Source organism: Grampus griseus (assembly GCF_964374135.1).
Source record: "Grampus griseus genome assembly, chromosome: 10".
NCBI classification, from domain to species: domain Eukaryota; kingdom Metazoa; phylum Chordata; class Mammalia; order Artiodactyla; family Delphinidae; genus Grampus; species Grampus griseus.
Genome location: NC_139004.1, coordinates 50,612,195 through 50,631,229, shown reverse-complemented (window position 1 = coordinate 50,631,229; position 19,035 = coordinate 50,612,195). Strand labels below are relative to the sequence as shown.

At 43.4% G+C, this 19,035-nt stretch overlaps 1 protein-coding gene across 1 annotated transcript in view; it reads right to left on the bottom strand.

Moving 5' to 3' along the window:
- Positions 1 to 19,035, bottom strand: part of TGFBR2 (transforming growth factor beta receptor 2) — a 93,739-nt gene that overhangs the window by 60,685 nt on the left and 14,019 nt on the right. The window lies entirely within an intron of this gene.

Genomic DNA, 19,035 nt, shown 5'->3' with positions numbered 1-19,035 from the left:
TAGCTGGTGGATGGACACGAAAACAGACCAGGGCAGGGCAACCCAAAATAAAGAGAGGCACGGAAGACGTGGGAGCCAGACGAGAGTCCCCACCTCATGGGCAGAGAGGGGTCCCGAGGAGCAGAGCTGTGACGTGGGGAAAGGGGGTCGGCCAGCTCGGAGGAGACCCTGGGGGTGAGGTGGGACTTTGCCATCGCTTTCCTGACCTACACCCGGCAGAGCTATCCGGGCCTTCTTTGCAAGAGCCTGGCTCTGCCTGCTTCCTGTTGCCTTGAGCCAACTCAGTTGATAAAGTGTGTCTCCTAGACACACACACACAGGTGAGGCCTGGAGTCCCACAGGTGAATGCCAGCAACCTCTCTGACCTCATCCCTCCCACCGCCACCAGCCGCCCTCTTATTCTTCACTCGCTACCTTTTAAGACACACGGGCCTTTCCTGGAAGAAGCCAAGCTCCTGCCTTCCTCAGGCCCTTCCCTTGCTGTGCCCTTTGCCTGCCTTCTTGTCACCTTCCTGATCTCTGGTTAAATGTCACCTCTTCATCCTAAAGCAGCCCACAAGGAACCAACATAGGGTTTTGTCTGATCTTCTGCACAGTCTCCATCACTCACTGGCTTCTGCCCCATCCACCAAAATGCAAGCTCCATGAGGCCTTCTCTGCCTTGTTTCCACACTGCTTCTCCAGGGCCAAGAAGAGGGGCTGTCACATAGAAGACATCCGAACAAGCGTACTGAATCAATGGTGACTAGCTAATAAACGGAGGAATGAACACAAGAAGTTCACATCTGGCCTTGGTGCCAGGTGGGAAGGGACAGAGAGCTTCCTCCCTCCCCTTGGGGGAGTGTGATGATACCCCCAATAGTCACTCACATTCACCAGTAACACACTGAAGACAAACTGTCCTTGGCAACACATATCTGCATGCTGAGAGGTGCCAAAAAGGTATAACACCCCTTCCCTCTTTTTTCCCTCAATGAGACCCTTTTCCATTGGGAATGGTGGTAACTAAAGGCATGACTTTGGAGAGTGAGACCAGGCTATTGTCAACAAACGTGAACTCAAAGACACTTCTTTGCTAGACTAGGAAAGATTAAGCACTCAGACAGCAGGGGGCACTAGACCAGACTCCATCAGGAAGCGGGAGGGTGCTTCTCCCAGGGTCACCATTGGAAAGGCCTGAGCAAATCCTCCTCGTCCTCTCCTGTGTTAAGGACACTCCAGCCTAAGTCCCAATGCACAGCTTCTAAGACCTCCCATGGCCACTCCCTGCCCGTGAAATCTAGTTTCTGTCACCGACACTTTGCCACGCAGACGTCTTTGTTGCTTGGGCACAGCACCTGTTTCCTGGGTCTCTAAAAATATAAACCTATATAAATTTAAGATTTGCTTTCTTGTGGTACATTAAATATAGAAGCAAAAAAATAAACCCATTCATCCCTCTCAGGCCTCAAGTTCATTTCAGGAAGTATATTTTTAGGTGACAATCTATTTTGAAATTCTCAATGTCTCCCAAACCAAGAGCTCTAACTAAGCTTAGCTAAAAATACAGGCCACGATGCTCTCTGAATCTTGTGTTCCATTTGGGACTAAGACAACAATGAATATATGTATATTTTCTACAATGGTTAGATTTGGATCCATTTGTGAAACAGCTAATTTAACACTTCAGGCTTCCCTACAAGACACAGGCAAGGCAAAACAAACAAACAAAAAGCTAGGCCATGTTCTGTTTATTTGATTTTTTTAATAGTTTCAGACAAGCATCTCTTTGCTGGTTAGAAAGTTGCTGTTTTTAAATATAAAATCAAGCCTCCAAGACTTGGAATTCAGCCTTCCAGCATTTTAGGATTTTAGCCTCTATTAGTGGTTATCAACTTTGGGGCCATGTTGGAATCCATCGCTTAGAGCGCTTAAAAAACTCATGAAGCAGCCCCACCCCCCCGGACATGCTGATTTACTTATTCTGGAGAGTGGCCTGGGCACCAGGTCTTTTAGAAGCTGCTCAGACAATTCTCGATTCTCGCATGCAACCGAGGCTGAGACCCTGACCTGGAATTAGTTGGAAACGACATAACTGGCACAAAACAAATCAGCACAAAAATACCCTCCCTGCCCCCAACACACAAACACATATATAATGTATGTGACAGTGGTGGGGTAGCCCCTCAATAAAGCTGGAAGATGTTTCCTTGTGGAAAACACACACCTAAAGCCACGTGATTAGCACTTTGACACACTGCTGATGGAAAGGAGTCCTTCCCTGGGCTGGCAGATCCTTTTCTAACAGAAGCTAAGAAGTGTGACAAAAGTGGCAGAGTCAGGAGTGATGGGAGAGAAAAAAGCCAGATGTGACTGGGAGCTGCAGTGGCAACCACAGATGTGTGGACAAGTATAAGTGCTTTAGATCTGATGCCTGCAAAACACAAATCCACAGGGAAGAGACAAAAAAAGGGTCATCAAAAAAAAGAAAGAAGAAAGAGGGGCCAGTAGGCTGCAGGGCTCAGGGGGCTGGGAGACAAGCAGATGCACAGCCCTGCTGCCAGATGGAGAGGCCAAAAAAGAGAAATCTCACGGCTGAATTCTGGGGAAAAGGCAAAAGGACAACTTGACGCACACTTGGAGGCACAGGCATGTGGAGGGAGGGGGAGGTATGCAACAGAACGTGTCCATATTAAGCACCTACTACGTGCTAGTCAAGGTGCTAAGTTATCACATAGAGCCTCCTGAGTACCAAAGAGGGGGCCCCATTTTTCCCTTTGTTACGGTAAAAGCTACCACTGCTAAGGTGAGCAGACTTTTTAGCTTGACCAGCTTTTTTGTTTTAATTGGAAAAGTTCGAAAGCCTTGACACAGGGCAGTCACTGCCATGCCCCCACCCCCACCAGGCACTCCATACTAGCGGACCCAGGAGGCTCCTGATCCGGATGATTCCACCAGCAAATAGAGTCCAGGCTCCACTTAAGGCCAGTGTTGTCCTTTGTGAACAGGTGCAGTGGTGGGATAGAGAGCATGGCTCCCTTCACCTTTACTGGGGGTCAGCTAATCTTGATAAAGGCTTTAAGTGCTCACTTTGGGGCGAGGGGACAGCGAGAAATGCATACAAGCTTTTGCTCATGGTTTCAGAGGCTGGTCCACAGATTCCTTGAAAGCCCATAGCCCCAGGTGAAGAATCTGAGGCCCACCCTGGAGTCCTCGCAGGTCACTGAGAACATGCTGGATAGTTCAAGGCTAGTCAGAGTGGGGGGCAGAGCCAGTGGGGCAGAACGTGGGAGGGATGGTGATTCACTCCACTTACAACTGCCTCTTGTGCATTCCAGTCCACAGAAAAAGCTACTGTCCTAGCAAACAACATCGTATGCTTAATATATAATTTTTGTGAAGCCAAAGAATGAAGAGTTAATGCATGCACCTAAGTAGCCAGGGACAAAGATATTTCTGTAAACAACAGCATAGCAAATACCACCTAATGAACCCTATAGCCAACCCCAAACAACTTCAAAATTCCTTCCAACACAGGTTGGAAAATTACTCTCTTAAGAGTCTTCAGTTAAGATGATCTCATATTAAGGTGTATTTTCCTGCCTAGGGACGCTCTGTGAGCAACTGACCATCCTCAGTGAATTTTCTACCTGTAACAGGCAAATGAGCTCTTCGTAACGTTCTCCAGAACGAGAAGATCTCTTACCTGGAAAGCCAGCCAGTAAAGGAAGTGAATGAGGACGGCCTCCTCCAGCATATGACAGTATCACATGGCCCATCACATGTCACTTCTCTTCAAACAGACCCATGAGTAACAGCAAGACCTTCAGTCTAGATCACACTGCCTTCCTCATTTTAGAGCACATTTTCCCCAAACTCACTACCTAGAGACAGAGGTTCCGAGTCTTGAGAATAAGAACGAAGTAAATGCTTAGCTACCTCTATTTCTGGAATAGTACTACTGTCTTTGAAGGTCATAGATGGGCAGCCTAATAAAGGTTAGATTATCCCAGATAAATATTAGGAATTTTGCATACAAATTGTTACTCTGTAACTTTGGAATGGTGTCTACCATTAGCTGAGCTATTAGGTAAAGTCTCAAAATTCCACACATAATCCCAAATACTCTGGCAGAAATGCATTCACGTATCTTTGAATTCCTGCATTTGAATTTCTACTGTTGTTTTATGGCATGTTTTGGGGGCATTTAGGAATTCATTTATTCCACAAACACCTGTGGATGTCTTGCTTTGTGCTATAAATTTCATAGCAGGATCATTAAAATTGATATAACCAAGTGCAGCATCTCAAAGAATAATCCACGGCAACTGGCAAACAAAACTCACTATGACTCAGAGCAGTGCTCCTCAGATATTAACAAGCACACAGATCCCTTGGGAATATGTTAAACCCACCAGGGTATGTGTATGGAGTGTACTGGCTCATGCAATGGTGGGGCTGGCAAGTCTGGAATTTCTAGTGCAGGCCGGCAAGCTGGAAACTCAGGCAGGAATCAGTGCTGCAGTTTCAAGGCAGAATTCCTTCTCCAGGAAACCTCAGTTCTTGCCTGTAAGACCTTCCAACTGACTGGAGGAGGCCCATTCACATTACTGAGGATAATCTACTTTCTAGAAAGCCAATGGATTGTAGCTGTCAATCATCTACCTTCACAGCAACCCCCAGATTCGTGTTTGATGAAAGAACAGGGCACTAGAGCCTCTCCAGGCACTCGCAGGTACCATCCAGGGTAGGACAGCGACTCTGTCCTCAGCTGATGCCGATGTTGCCTGTCCACAGTTTGGGCAGGAAGTTTGCGGAGAACCCAGTTTGTGGCTGCCCATGATTTCCCTTTCTCCACTCATTCTGGATCTAGCAAAATCGAATACCGATTCCTCCTCACCATTTTTCCAGGCATGGTCTCCTCTTACAGTTCTTTCCATCTGCTCTTCTCTTGCTCCTGGCCTTGTAAACGATCGTGGACCCAGAGGCTCTGATCACCATAGGGGCCACAATGGAAAGACTTGTTCTCGGCAAGAAGGTTTTTAAGTGCAGTTGGCATTTCAGAGTCAGACACAGAGGCAACCATCTGGCAGCCAGCCGCCATGGTCTGCGATGCTGGCAACAGACACCCATGGCCCCCGAGACCCGGTGGGACCAGTCTACTGGCCTGTCACACATGCCATCCCACCCAGAACAAAGCATCCAGTCAAACAACTCACAGGACCCTTCATGACTCGTCATGAAAGCCAGCCATTCCCCAGCGAGTCAAATAAATTGGCCAACTGCTAAATACAAACAAATAAAAAAAAAAAAACCCTCGTAATTAAGTCAAAGATAGTTTAGGAAGATTTCCCTTCTCTGAACTTCTATTGCATACTTGGAACTTCTAATACAAGGCGATACCTTATTAGTTTTTAAATTGTATTTTAACCCTCATCCCTTAATTATAAGTATATTGAAAGCAGGAAAGGAGGGGCTTTTCTCCAATGACAGTCCCCCAAAGTCTCTGGGAACCAGGATCAGTACTGGAGAAACCACCACTAAGGTAACTGGGAGGCCAGGGTCTGGTTTTGAGAGGCACAAGAGGACAGAAAGGCATTTGATTGGGAACAGAGCACAGACCAGGAGAGGTTGAGCAGAATGGGGGATCTAAACAATCTAGGGGCAGGATCTCTGAAGACAGCGAATTATTCAACAAACATGCATTCTCTGTTTTACAGATGGACAGAAGGTGAGGTACACGATGTCTGAGGTGTGTACGCAGGTCATAGCATGGCTTGGCCAAAGCTGGATTTAGAACAGGCAAGAAGATAGATGAGGCATAAAAAATGTCCCAGCAGGAGCACAACAGGCAAGAACAGAGTCCAATTTTGTCTATCTAATCTCATAATAGGACTATTCCCTTCTAAAAATGAACTGAAGAAACTCAATGTCTGGTTTAAAAACTTAAAAGTCAAGGGCTGGTGAATAAACCACTGAATCTGGACAGTTGTAGACCCTCTTAATAAAACTCCAGCCTAAATTCACTGTTATGTAGATAACTGTGAATGACCTGGAAAGGAGGCAGAGGTGTGTGTGTGAGTGTGAGAGTGTGTGTGTGCATTTATGCGTATAATTCCCCACCCTCTGTGACTTGTTCAACTGAGGGAACTTAGCTTTGAGGGTTTCTTTTTTTTAGCCTTTTTGGCTCATAAGTTTAACAGTTCACTATGGATGGTTTTAAGAAGAACTGTATAAACATAAATTTGTAGCAAATTAAGGAATTAAGGGATGTTTCAAAGGGATTAATTCAATACAGTACTTTAAATGGAAAACTTGATTGTTCCTTTTTTTAAATTTTATTTATTTATTTTTATTTTTGACCGTATTGGGTCTTCATTGCTGCACACGGGCTTTCTCTAGTTGCGGCGAGCGGGGGCTACTCTTCGTTGCAGTGTGCGGGCTTCTCATTGCAGCGGCTTCTCTTGTTGCAGAGCACGGGCTCTAGGCACGCGGGCTTCAGCAGTTGTGGCGTGTGGGCTCAGTAGTTGTGGCTTGCGGGCTCTTGAGTACAGGCTTAGTAGTTGTGGCACACGGGCTTAGTTGCTCTGCGGCACGTGGGATCTTCCCAGACCAGGGCTCGAACCCATGTTCCCTGCATTGGCAGGCAGATTCTTAAGCACTGCGCCACCAGGGAAGTTCCTTGATTGTGCCTTTGAACTAGGATTTTTAAATTTTGATTTACAAGGAAATGTTAAAGGAGTTATATATAGTATAAAACAAGCTGTAACTGAATGGAAAAATAATTGCTTTTTCCAGTGACAAACATAAAATAACTGAGCAGGAGTTTCACCTGCACCTTCCCTATTTAACACTCCCCGGCCCCTCTAATTCCAAATAGCTCCCAAATAGGCATGCTCTGTTTTCTTACTTATCCCTGAATTCCTTGGATCACTAAGGAATGAAATGCAGTTTGAGTTCTCAAACAAGTTGTTGAATTTGCCTTTTTTTTTTTTTTTTGATATATGTCCCAGAATCAGGTCATATATCAGGTAACAAAACCCAAACATTTAAAATGATTCTTGCAGATGGAAATATCTACATTGTTGCCAGAGGCAGTATTTCAGAATACAGGCACTTCTGCCCTGTTCAAAGAGTTGAAACACTTTTAGCACTCTCAGCTTTAATAGAGATCCTTCATCTTTAACAGGGATCTCATGGATAAAACACCCTTCTGAGAGCTGGACAGAGGTGAGCAGTCTGCAACAAATACCACCACCCATACTTGCCAATTTTAGTTTATCACTGAGAAAGCTGATTTTAACAGTGCATTTACCTGGCAAATCCTAATTGTAGAGTTTCTGAAATGAGCCAAAACCCAAGAGCATGCAGGGCTGGGGCTGAGGAAAAGAGGAAACAAGTTGAAAAAATGAAGCCGTATCATTGCACATAGGATAGTTTAGCAAGTGAAGATTAGACTGTGGTGCTAATTCATAGTCTGTCAAAACCATAACTTTCCTGCTGGGAAGGGCTTTCAAATTGGCCCTTTACATTTAGTAATAGTAACTGAGAAAACAATTCTCCCTCAGTTGATATGACTTGGATGGTGGACGGTAGCAACAAGGAAAATAACCCAGAGATGATTGAAAATAAAAGATGATTAACTAACTCTCTTAGTGACAGTCAAAACAACATTGGTAAATAGTCCGATAGAGGCAAGGTAATGAGCACAAGATTTATGGAGCACTATCGCATTCCAATCCAGCTAAAATCATTTGTTACTTACCAAAAATATTAGCCAACATACACAAACATGCATCATTTATCTGCTCTGGAAGAGCCTTCAAATTAACCCTTTATGGAAAGGTTGGACAGAATAGGGCATGGTTCTTTTTTCAAGATGCTTATGATCCTACAGGAAATAAAAAAACTTGCACAAAAATGATTTTTAGCAAAAGAACTTTGGAAACGGTTTACCCAAAGATATGCTTTTCCATTAAGTTATTTATTTAGGAATTAAACAGTACTTTAACTCAAAATGCTGAGGCAGCTGAATGCAAAATGCCAGAACTAATACAAAATCCGATAAGAAGGGATTTTTTAAAAGGTAGCAACTGTTTGAGAATCAGAAAAATAGGCATCTGGGTTGAGCCGTTTGCTTCAACCGAGCAGGGAATTTGGTCGGAATATCAATCTCCTGTGAGATCCAGCTTTTACATTTCTAAATTTCTGTGGTGGTTTTTCCCTACCTCTCTTCCAAAATGGGCTGCAGTGTCCTGATGCAGGCCCGGTGCCGGAAAGGTTTTTCAATTACAGTTTTATGAAGTATGTGAAAATATCAGTCAAAGCAGTTGATTCCCATATTTGTGATCTGGAAAAGGGCTGAAACACTACTGCACTTGGGAGAGATACTCCTTCAGATGGTGAGTCTCAGAGGCTTGGTTTCTGGCAACGAAGCAGCCTGGGGCTGGACCAGGCTGGGAGATGCTGCAGCCCAGCCAGGATCGCTATGCGGGGGTTGTGGGCGCGGACAGCCCCCAGATGTATTGTTTGGCTTAACTTCTCTTCTTTTTCAAATGTGAACCAAGTTTGAAAATGAGGCGATGTCACATGAAAAGCTGGATTTCCAACTCCACTTAAGAAAATAAAAAGACTGGGCAACAGTAGGCAACATCATCCCATGACAACCATATCTGGCGGGGAGGGGTGGTGCCCCCTCCTTAAGTCGGCCTCATCCCCCCCGCTCCTGTGTCTCCTACCCCCTGCCCCTTTGGCCACCTGAGCGTACCATTAATGAGCATTTAACATGTCCATTCAATTCTCTCTTCCCATATTAGAGGTTTCACAGGAATGTAAAAATTCATGATTAACTCTCTAATATGGATATTTTCCAATATGCATTTTATTCTCTAATGTGGATACTCACATTTCAGTTCAAGGAAAAGGAAAATTTTCTCCTTTAGAAATCAGATCTGTGTGGGATAAATGATAATAACAACAACATGATAATTTCTATTATCACCATTTATTGGATGCAAACCAAATGCTTAGTCCAGTGCTAAGTGCTGTAATGATTAGTTCATTTACTCATCACAAAGGCCATGTAATTTTGTCATCATCATTTTATAGATGATTAAGGGTCAAAGAGGTGAAATAACTTATGGAACGTCAATGAGAGACAGCCAAGGAGAGACAAAGCCACAGGTCATATGTAAGCCCTCATCCCTCCTGATATGAACAAGAAAATAGAGATTCCCCTAGAGGTTTAAGAGCAGAGCTGTACACTCATTCCAGCTGAAGGCAAAGACTGAGTGTGGCCAGCTGGAGCTGAGGGGAGCAGGTAAGGGTGGGGGAGCAGTATGTTTCTTAGAAGACAGCTTTGGTTCTCTGCAATTACTTCACTTATTTTATTTTAGGATACGTCTATAATAAGGGCAGGTTAGTAAAGTCCAAGAGTTCTCAAGTCAAAGACTTGAGTGTGAGTTCAGGTTTGGGGGCCAGCCACTTAACTTCTTGGAACCTCCGTTTCTCGATCTATGAAATGGTACTTTTTAGGGTCAAGACAAAGAGAAAACATGCTTGACGTACATGTGAAAACTGTCTAGACGGTAAAAAGTGCCACACAAGCACTCCCTGGAGAGAAAAGGAACAGGGCAGGCAATGCTCTCTCTCCCAAAAGAAAATTACAGGGAAGGCATGACAATGACAAGACAATTAAGAGTCTGGTAAATCTATTCCCACCTATCAATAGAATGCAGCAGTTTGATGACTTCTAAGAAATCTTTCAGGACATTTGAGTAAACAGACAAACTGAAATATAATAACTTTTGTTACTGCGATGATCCAGAGCTTTCAGAGAGATAGAATGAAGTCAGTCATTGTTACTGTAAAGTTCCCAGGAGTGCTTAGGGTCTTTAAACAACCCTTATAGAACCAAATAACCTGGTTTTACAATATTGTTCATAACCAGCTTAGGTCTCACAAATAGGCAGTAAGTTGAAGATCAAGTTCAGTTCTCCAATCCTCTGCTGACCCTTGCACAACATGCAACAGGCCAGAGCTGATCTGCTTTGGCTTTGCGACACCTAGTGTGTTACCTGACAACGTGCTGATAAAATTAGTGAGTTTTGACACTCAGAGACGGGGAGGCAAGGAGGCGCCTTAAGACTCTGGAATTCTAACATGTTGAAATAAGCTTATGATTGGCTTTCTTTGAGAAAGAAAGGAAACAAAACCCAGACACTTAGATTCACAGCTGACCAGAAAACTGGAGGACACTGGCAGCAACTTTACTAGATTTTTAAGTGTCTAGTTAAGAAGGAATGCCATTCAGATGTATGGAAAGCAACAGTCCTTAATCTCTTCTCCTTGCGGCCATTTAGTCTCCTAAAAATTAACGAGGGGCTACTGCTCTCCGAGTCATACTGGAGAACTGTCCAGGCTGGGAGTGGAGAAAGCTCCAGATGACAGTCAGCTGGCTCCAGGCTCCAGGGCATTCAGCCCCTCCTCTGCCAGTCAAATACTGGGTCGAACACGATGATTTTTAAGGTCCTTTTCATTTTGGAAAGTATTCACAATTCCACCCCCAAAGTCATGAAAGCTGAGTAATTCAAACATGTCCCAGCACTGACCTGGCACCCCTACTTAAATAGCATGAGATGCCATGATTCCGTTTATATAAGAAAAATGGCTTCAAGACTATCGTTGTTTTGTTTTCTCTGCTAATGAAGAAATCAACTGTGCCACTTCTCAGCACGCTGATGAAGGACCACATCCCCGCTTCATGTGCACAGACTTAAACCTGATCAGGGCAGCTGACCCGTCTTCCAAGAACAAAACTACAGTGTCATTCGTGCATCATAAGGTTGGAGGGAAGGAAAATGCTGTCAGGTGACAGAGGATCACTTTCCATTCAGCCCCTATAGGCATCTCCTCTACCTTTACAGGGGATGTGGAGGAAATTCTGATTTAGAACAGACACTTTAACTGTAAAGTTTCAAACAACAACCTTCAGCATTAGAAACATCTATGGTTACCCTGGATCCATTCTCTGGGATCAGCTTGAATGATAACCATTAATAACAGGTATGGTTATACAAAAACAGCCTTTTGCTTGCTCAATGCCTTGATTACGTGTGACAGTTAATGAAAGATTGGTATGACTGTTCCCATTTACAGAACAGGGAAGTGTTTAAATAACTAGCTGAGGCTGGCAGCTTCATGAGGGCAGGACTGTCACCTCTCTTGTTCCGGGACAGACAGCCTCAGCCCAGGTGGGCCACATACTGGGGGGTCCATAAATGTTGGTTGAGTTAAAAGGCCAAAATTCAAAATCAAGCTCCTGCCACGATGCCATCTATTTAAGGCTGATTCTCCCCAAAATGCAAATGAAGGAAAAGAAATACAGTCAATTTTAAGGAAATGAAAGTAAAAAGCACTCCTAGTCTCAGCATTATGTTAACAGGGACCCAATTCTAGAACTTGTGTGTAGGGGGTACTTTGAATGGATTAGCGCAGCCGAAAGACCCTTGACTCGCTGGCATAAGAAGAGCAAAAAGCACGCGGAGATTCGGTTTGGTTTCTAAGATAACACGGCCCACTTTTAAACCTCCCCTTACATGTTGTTCAAGCAGAGGAAGTGAAACGAAAAAGAAACAAGTTTCAAGCATTGTTAAGCCTTCAAGAAAGGACAACAAAGTGTAGGAAATCTGAAACAAAATCTGAGCATCTGCCCTTAAACTGGGCAACTTGGCTTGTTTTCTCACAGTGCAGCTGGATGAGAAAAGTGAGGTGGTCTCTGCCCTTCCTGGGCATCACGTGTGGGTGTCATGACCTGCCTGTTATTTGCAGTAAACAGTGTGAAGGGCTCTGGGGAGGTAAGTAGCTGCGATCTGTACGATGCTATCTTCCAATGAGTGAGAAGTCAATAGCCCTCCCAGCCCTGACAGTCCCACTCAGGCTGTTGAGAAGAGAAAGCAGCATTTACATGATGATGTTTGATTGTCAATAGGCTGCAGGAGGGCCAAGATAGATCCCAGCACTCATTTTATTTTATTTCACTTTTTAAATTTATTTTAACCAAGTCTATTTGATTTACAATGTTGCATTCATTTCTGCTGTACGGCAAAGTGATTCAGTTATATATATATAAATTTTTTTAAATATTGTTTTCCATGATGGTTTACCACAGGACACTGAATATAGTTCCCTGTGCTATACAGTGGGACCTTGTTGTTTATCCATATTATATATAATAGTTTGCATCTGCTCATCCTCAACTCCCCCCCCCCACCTTGGCAACCAAAGTCTGTTCTCTATGTCTATGAGTCTGTTTCTGTTTTGTACATAAGTTCATCTGTGCCGTATTTTAGATTCTACATATAAATGATACCATATGGTATTTGTCTTTCTCTTTCTGACTTACTTCACTTAGTATAATAATCTCTAGTTGCATCCTTGTTGCTGCAAATGGCATTATTTCATTCTGTTTATGGCTGAGTAGTATTCCACTGTATATATGTACCACATCTTCTTTATTCATCCAGCAGTCATTTTAATATGGAAAAATGAGAACCGCAAAGCCCTGGAAGTGCGTCTTCTCACTTGGTACTGGAATCCAATGGGCTGCTCCCAGCTATGGGCGATGGCCACCTTTACATACCGAAATACCATTCAGTACGAGGGCTAAGGGTGGAGTACACAACTTCAACTATGACATGTTGTGAATCACCTTTGATTAGGAAGTCAAACTAATACTTTCTCGTTCTTCAGAAGACTTTTTAAGCAAGCTCTTGTGTGCAGCTAACTTTGGCATCTTTGATTTGCAGTCAAATAATCTCATTCATTAAACCTACCCAGTGCTGGAGTGAAGGCCAAGATGTGTAAAGAGCTACATAGCCCCAGAGGTAACCAAGAAAGTACCTTCTGACTCCACTTCACAGTCTCTTACCCATCTTAGTCCTATCTTTTTACCAACACCAATGGAGCTGCAGTCTGGCTCCATTTCTTGTGGAGTCCAATATAAAAACGTGTGTCTATAAATGTAAAAAGAGAGAAGTAAAGATGAGAGATGGTGGGCGTGGGGAGGTGACAAGCGGCCTCTAGTTTTAGGGCATTTGAACTTGCTGTTCCCTCCAACCAGAACGTTCTTGCCCCAGACATCTGCCTTTTTCCGACAGGGGTGTGACAACCATCACTCTCTACTCACTTGTACACACAGACTTCATGCTCCAGAATCGTGAACACTGCCTGGCACGTGGTAGCTGGTCCTCCATAAACACTTAACTGTTTCCAGTTTTCTGTTTCCCTTAGCCTTCTAAAGTCAAGTTTCATATCCCTTCCTTAGGTTCCAAGAGAAACCTTCTACCCTCCTGATAAATTCCTCTCATTTGTAAAAAATTAATACGTATTTGCTGGAATAGGAATAAAAATATGCTCACAGAGGAAACAGGGGAAAAAGATGTATTGGACCCAGGCATGGAGGGTATAAATAGTCATGGCAGAGTTTAAAGAAAATGAAAACCACGAGGATTGGTTAGTCAACATTAGCTGTATAAAGAAGTCAGTTCAGAAGTCAAAGAGTGATAAACAACAAGGTCCTACTGTACAGAATGGGGAACTACATTCAACATCCTGTGATAAACCATAATGGAAAAGAATATGAAAAAATGTATATGTATAACTGAATCACTTTGCTGTACAGAAATAACACAACATTGTAAATCAACTATACTTGAATAAATTTTTTTTTTAATTATTTTTGGCTGCATTGGGTCTCCGTTGCTGTGCGTGGGCTTTCTCTAGTTGCGGCGAGCAGGGGCTACTCTTTGTTGCAATACGTGGGCTTCTCATTGCGGTGGCTTCTCTTGTTGCAGAGCACGGGTTCTAGGTACACGGGCTTCAGTAGCTGTGCCACGCGGGCTCAGTAGTTGTGGCGCACGGGCTCTAGAGCACAGGCTCAGTAGTTGTGGCACGTGGGTTTAGTTGCTCTGCAGCTCGTGGGATCTTCCCAGACCAGGGCTCGAACCTGTGTTCCCTACATTGGCAGGCAGATTCTTGACCATTGTGCCACAGGGAAGTCCCTTCAATAACATTTTTTAAAAAGAAGTCAAAGAGAGTTTCTTTCCCAGGAAGAGCTGGCTCACAAAGGTGGAGGACCAGGGGCAGCTATGAGAAGGTGCTTCTTTCCGACGCACTGTTCTGAAGTTCAAGGACATTATACGGGGCTGTACTGTGTAACCTGGTGCCAGGAGCACACACGGCTGCTGACATTTTGATTTAAATTAACTAAAGTTAAATAAAATCACACCTCCAGTTTCAAGCAGCACTAGCCATTTTCAAAGGCTTAGTAGTCGCATGTGGCCAGACTAGATTTAGAACATTTTTCATCACAGCAGCAAGGTCAACTGGACAACACTGATCTAAAGAAATCCAAAAAGACCTGGGTTCCTTGGAAAAGGAGATCTGAAATCAAAGGCTCCAAGGGATATGGAAGGAGAAGCAGGGCAGAACCAGAAAAGAAGCCCCCCAGGAAAGATGTGCATACTGGCTAAGATGTCCTTGGAAATTAAAGCTCGATCCTGACTATCCTGATTTCATAAGGAATGTGTTTTATATTAAATGATTGGCCATCTGCAGTATTACAGCTGAGGAAGGGACAGAAGACAGTCAGGGATAGGGACTAGAGTTCCAGAGTAAACCCATAAGCTGTGAGTGGCAGTGGAGAAGGTTCCAGAAGTGAGAAAAAAATGGACCAAACTAGGTTTGCAACAAGCTGGCACCTGGGAGGGCTCAAGTCAGCTGGCGCCACCTCTCAAGATGCAAATCCCTCTACCCAAGACAATACACTGCTCACAAAATAAGGCCCATCTGACTCCTAAGTTCTTATTAAACCCCATTTCAATGGCTGGAACCAAATGCAGAGCGAGGCACACAGATCATGTTTCCATTCAAAGCCCACATAAGCCTACAGCAAGGAAATGAACATTTCAGGAAAAATACTGGCCTTTTTTTTTTCAAGGTTTTTGGGAGGGTGTAAGTCACAGCACGCCAAATAAGGGTGAGTTCCCAGAAGAACACAGCAGAGAGGTGACCAAGCGGGGAGAATTTATTCACAGGGGAAAAATCCCAGTGCCCTCTGGGAAACCACTTCCACTGGACGCTTTTGAAGGAAGCTGAACCCAATGAAAAGCATTCCTTCAGAGCAAGTTTTCTCCCTGAGATTTCTACCTGCCTCTTTAACTTCTCTACCTCGTTTTCCAGCAGGAATGGTTTATAATCCCTACCTCTCCAGGGGCAGAGACCTTAAGCGTATTTTCCTCCTGCAAGACGACACTATTTGTCCAGCCCTTTAAAGATTAAAACTAAAAACACAGATAATAAAAGAGGGTATTATAATTAGAGTGTATTGAAAAGAGGGTATTATAATTAGAGTGTATTGCTATTGAGTATTTCCATAAACATTAGGATATCATGGATCCAGGACAGAGACAGTCTCTAATTCCAAAGGACAGGAATGGAAAGGTACAAATAATTCAATCTGTTCCCCTAAGAAATGACCTGATTATCCTCACTGGAAGACTTGAGGAGAATGGGAATTTCAAGGATATGACTGTCCTGTCCATTATGGTAGCCAACAGCCCCATGTGGCTATTTACATTTAAGTTAATTGAAATAAAATAACATAATTCAGTTCCTTAGTTGCACCTACCACATTTCAAGCCATTATGTGGCTAATGGTACCCACGGTGGGCAGTGCAGATATAAGATACGGTCACCACTGCAGAAGGTTCTACCAAACAGTGCTGCTCACCAAGACAGCTAAATAATTCGTCCCAGTAACATCATGGAGATTATGAAGTAAAAAGCTCCCCGAATACGTTTCTGGGCTATTGGCATCCTTCTCTAGTGAATTCCTTGCAGAGGTTTATGTATATTGTACAATCAAACAAACCAACCTCCCCGGGCTCAGGCCCATTCAAATGGCATCAGATATGATAAAAGGATTCTGTTGAGGCTCTCCTCAACTGAAACTCTAAATTCTTTAGATTTCTAAAAGTATGAAGTGTATGTTTGAGTTACCCGTGGTGCGGACATGCCAGGAAAATATCTATGAGTGAGACTTGGTAAAAGAAAGTGCTCCCTTGGAATTAATGAATCTGTGCCCTTGTTTGTTTTTTCACACCATATTTCAGAGGAGTCAGCAGGCTGTGCGTGGAGTAAGGTCTAGATGGAACCTAAGGATATGTGGGGATACCAAAGGTTCTGGGACTTTTAAGAGCTTCCCTATATATCTTTTGAGGTGCAATGAAGGAACTATTGTTTTAAAAAATCATGAAGTGTTTGGGGAAGGGAAGGATTGGGAGTTTGGAGTTAGTAGAGGCAAACAATTACATATAGAATGGATAGACAACAACGTCCTACTGTATAGCACAGGGAACTATATTCAATACCCTGTGATAAACCATAATGAAAAAGAAGATAAAAAATAATATGTACATGATAACTGAATCGCTCTGCTGTGTAGCAGAAATTACACAACACTGTATATCAACTATACTTCAATAAAATTTTTTAAAATATATATTTTTTAAAAATCATGAAATGCTACTGCTGGTGGAACCCTATCCCCACCATGGGGTCAGAAATAAGGGTCCAGGAGCTGACTTGATGCGTAGGGAGGTTGTGACGGGCTCCCCTGCCTTTTGCTTATTGCAGAAGCCTGATGGGAAAAGAAGAAAGGGGTCCACTGCCTGAACATCACACACTCCTGGCCTTGCAATGGTTTTAGGATGACATGCCCCTACTTATGATTTGCTAGTGACTGGAGAATTAAGCCTAAACAACATGGCCTGGCATTGAAGGCCCCCATAATCTGATTATCTTTCTGCTAAAAAACCCATTATCAGAAACCCTTTGATATGTTAACGCCTTCTGCCTTCCTCACCCCTGGCATTTCTACCTTCTCCCAAGATCTACTTGTGCAAGGCCAAGGGATCACCCCCAAGGTGCCTGCCCTGGAAAGAGTTCAGTGCCTCTGCCAGCAGCTGTGAGCTTGACTGTGACCAGGAGAATGGCTTCTCCAAGGAGGCCTGGTGTCCACAACAGGCTGATGCCCACTTTGGCTGCCGTCGGGGAGCTGGAGGACGGCCTCTGTGTGTTCGGTGGGCACACATCACAGGCAGGCGTCTTCCCAGCTTCCCCTGTTTCCTTGCAGCAGACGCAGAAGCGTGACCCTGGCTAACAAATGGACAGTGGTGCCACTGAGTGGTACTCAGCCCTTCAGATGCAGCTCAACCATTTCCCCCTTTGGAAGGTCATCAATCTCCAACCCAACCCAGAGAGTTCTGCCTCCTTTGGCCTTGACTTTTAACCACCTTTATGGTGAGGTAGGCCTGTATTTACCACACTCTGCAGGTGAGTTTCCAGAAGTAAAGGGATTTTGATTCTCCTACAGCTTTGTAACAAAACCTTGCTCTTGTTATACAGGATTTAAAGGCAGAAGACGTGAGCTTTTGAACCTAAAAAATGGTACTTCTTTGCTAGGAGACATCAAGTAAGTCTCTTGATCAAATTCTCCATTTGTAGCCTAGCTGAGTGGGTTCCACATGAGAATCATCTGGGGATCGTTTGAAACAATACTGATGCCAGGGCCCAACCCCAGGGCAAATGAATTGGAACTTTTAGGGGTTTGGCTCAGGCATCTAAAAGCTCCTTAGATGACTCTAATGTGCAGCCAGAATTAAAAAAATAAATACCGTTCAGGGAGGATTTATTCTATATGGAGTGAAGAACTCACTGGGGACAAACTTAGGGCGTAGAGACGGAGGCATGGCAGTACCGGATAGAGGTGCCAGGCCTACCAGCCATGTTTCCCCACTTGGCCTGCTGTTAGGAAAATCACAGACTGCATTAATACTGTACCTTATTATAAATGTATACAGGTAGGGTCAAGTCCAACCCAAGCAATCTTAGTGACTCATAAAAAATCTTTTTGGGATGAGGCACGAATCATAAACACAATGGCCCCAAGGCATTCGTTTCCTATTGTACAAATTCCTTCCAGGAAGATCATTTTTAGATTAATTTTTAAGCACAGATTTTACAATTTACTATCATTTAAAGGGTGGAAATCCTCTGCCAATCACCAAGGGGACAATAAGCTTAAAGGAAGGTCTGTTTGAAAGATCTGAGGAGCAGGCTTCCTGAGAAAGCTGAATTTCTCAAGTGTTCTGACCCCAGGAGGCAAAATGAATAGCGAGTTCAAGGAGACAAACGTGAGAAAGTTTATCTCCCTTTAGAGAAACTAGCAAAGAAGTTAATAAGATACACAGTTCCTTAGATCAGAGTTAACAGTTGTAGATAAGCTTTTCCTTCAGAAAATCACAAAGCTAAGTAGATAAAACACACAAAAAAGATAAGTTTTAAGTCAATATGTTCCTGCAATGTAATTTCTCTTCCTGGTCTGTGATGTTTTTCTTTTTCATTCTATTTAAACAAACATATATTGAGCAGCATCTATATGATAGGTCTAAAGAAGGATCATTTCTGAAATGTTCAAAATGTGAGTATTTTCCTTAGTACAATTACATTTGCATTCACAGGAATCAGTATGTAAAAACAATAATTTTTAAAAAGGATTATATAAAAGGTATTATTCCAGAGGATTTACTACAAAATCCCTTTAAAAAAGAAAGTGCATAAAAGGTAACACTGAAATGTATTATAGTTTGAAGACGATCTCTCCAATTTTAATATAAATTCATGAACCCAGTCATTATGTAAAGAAGCTCATCTGTTCTAGGAAACATTCACTGAGGAGGAAGGATCAGAATGATCTGTGGTCCTGAGTCCAGGAAGTCATCCTGATGGATCTGGTGGGGGAGAAAAAGAGGTCCACGTGACAGACGGGGCTGCTTTAATGCGTTTCCTTAACCGAAATTAATTAAAACAACAACACAACCCAACTTCTTTTTCTATGTTGTGGGGAAAATAACGTTTATATAGAGCACAGTGCAGGAAGCAGGAATCTAAATTAGCTTTGCGTGCTGGCAGCCTGAATAATGCTTCTGCCAAGAG